We start from the raw sequence: 2,557 nt of genomic DNA, 5'->3' as shown, positions 1-2,557 counted from the left end.
CCTTCCTTGTCTTTTGCTGCTGCTACTGCTAAGTCACTTCAGTCGTGTCTGACTCTGTGCGACCCCATAGACAGCAGCCCACCAGGCTCCCCTGTCCCTGGGATTCTCCAGGCAAGAACACTGGAGTGGGTTGCCATTTCCTTCTCCAGTGCATGAAAGTGAAAAGTGAAAGTGAAGTCGCTCAGTCGTGCCGGACTCTTAGTGACCAGGCTCCTCCATCCATGGCATTTTCCAGGCAAGAGTACTGGAGTGGGGTGCCATTGCCTTCACCGCCATTTTGGACTCCTTTCTCCTATTCTACCTACCTAACAAAACAATGGCCCAAGATGGCTGCCCAACTTCAGTCATCAGGCTTGCATTCCAGTCTACAGAAAGGAGAGAATGCTGGGGCAAGGGGTGCATGCCAACTGGTCATCGGAGGTGTGACATTATTTTTTAGGTCTAATCAGGCAGCACGTAGGCCTCTGGCTCTATATAATTGCAAAGAAGCACAAGAAACAGGTTTTTTTTTTCTTTTTCTTTTTTTCTTTCTCTGGGTAGACATGAAACTGAGCTTTAAAAAAAAATCCAACGTTCTATAACTATGAAAGAGAAGAGAAAGTTTATTGGTAGTCAGCCAGCTGTCTTGGACACATTGTCCCCCATCCCTCAAATGAATCACAGAGACATGGGTTGGAACTCACTGAAGAAAGTCTAAATGAGGCCGAGAGAGGGTCATTCATATTCTGCCCCCACTTCTGGCCCGAGGGGAAGTTCGTCTTGGTTCCTTGGGGAACGACATTTCTTCTTCTTAGCCGCATTTATTCTGGAGCCCACTCATGTTCTTTAAAATGTTAAAGCTTTGGATAAAATGCAAATGTTCTTTGAGAATATTAATGGATTAATTAGCATAATGTAGTACAAAGGACATAAATGTTAGAATTAGACAGAACCACACTTAATTCTAAAATCCCTTGTGATTATACAGTAGAAGTGAGACATAGATTTAAGGGCCTAGATCTGATAGAGTGCCTGATGATAGAGTGCTATGGAATGAGGTTCGTGACATTGTACAGGAGACAGGGATCAAGACCATCCCCATGGAAAAGAAATGCAAAAAAGCAAAATGGCTGTCTGGGGAGGCCTTACAAATAGCTGTGAAAAGAAGAGAAGCGAAAAGCAAAGGAGAAAAGGAAAGATATAAACATCTGAATGCAGAGTTCCAAAGAATAGCAAGAAGAGATAAGAAAGCCTTCTTCAGCGATCAGTGCAAAGAAATAGAGGAAAACAACAGAATGGGAAAGACTAGAGATCTCTTCAAGAAAATCAGAGATACCAAAGGAACATTTCATGCAAAGATGGGCTCGATAAAGGACAGAAATGGTATGGACCTAAAAGAAGCAGAAGATATTAAGAAGCCATGGCAAGAATACACAGAAAAACTGTACAAAAAAGATCTTCACGACCCAGATAATCACAATGGTGTGATCATTGACCTAGAGCCAGACATCCTGGCATGTGAAGTCAAGAGGGCCTTAGAAAGCATCACTACAAACAAACCTAGTGGAGGTGATGGAATTCCCGTTGAACTATTCCAAATCCTGAAAGATGATGCTGTGAAAGTGCTGCACTCAAAATGCCAGCAAATTTGGAAAACTCAGCAGTGGCCACAGGACTGGAAAAGGTCAGTTTTCATTCCAATTCCAAAGAAAGGCAATGACAAAGAATGCTCAAACTACTGCACAATTGCACTCACCTCACACGCTAGTAAAGTAATGCTCAAAATTCTCCAAGCCAGGCTTCAGCAATATGTGAACTGTGAACTTCCTGATGTTAAGCTGGTTTTAGAAAAGGCAGAGGAACCAGAGATCAAATTGCCAACATCCGCTGGATCATGGAAAAATCAAGAGAGTTCCAGAAAAACATCTATTTCTGCTTTATTGACTATGTCAAAGCCTTTGACTGTGTGGATCACAATAACCTGTGGAAAATTCTGAAAGAGGTGGGAATACCAGACCACCTGATCTGCCTCTTGAGAAATCTGTATGCAGGTCAGGAAGCAACAGTTAGAACTGGACATGGAACAACAGACTGGTTCCAAATAGGAAAAGGAGTACGTCAAGGCTGTATATTGTCACCCTGTTTATTTAACTTATATGCAGATTACATCATGAGAAACGCTGGACTGGAAGAAACACAAGCTGGAATCAAGATTGCTGGGAGAAATATCAATAACCTCAGATATGCAGATGACACCACCCTTATGGCAGACAGTGAAGAGGAACTAAAAAGCCTCTTGATGAAGGTGAAAGTGGAGAGTGAAAAAGTTGGCTTAAAGCTCAACATTCAGAAAACGAAGATCATGGGATCCGGTCCCACCACTTCATGGGAAATAGGTGGGGAAACAGTGGAAACAGTGTCAGACTATTTTTTGGGGTTCCAAAATCACGGCAGATGGTGACTGCAGCCATGAAATTAAAAGACGCTTACTCCTTGTAAGGAAAGTTATGACCAACCTAGATAGCATATTCAAAAGCAGAGACATTACTTTGCCAACAAAGTTCCGTCTAGTCAAGGC

This window comes from Bison bison, unplaced genomic scaffold, assembly GCF_000754665.1.
Source record: "Bison bison bison isolate TAMUID 2011002044 unplaced genomic scaffold, Bison_UMD1.0 scf7180017864480, whole genome shotgun sequence".
Classification (NCBI taxonomy): domain Eukaryota; kingdom Metazoa; phylum Chordata; class Mammalia; order Artiodactyla; family Bovidae; genus Bison; species Bison bison.
This window is presented reverse-complemented; position numbering follows the sequence as displayed.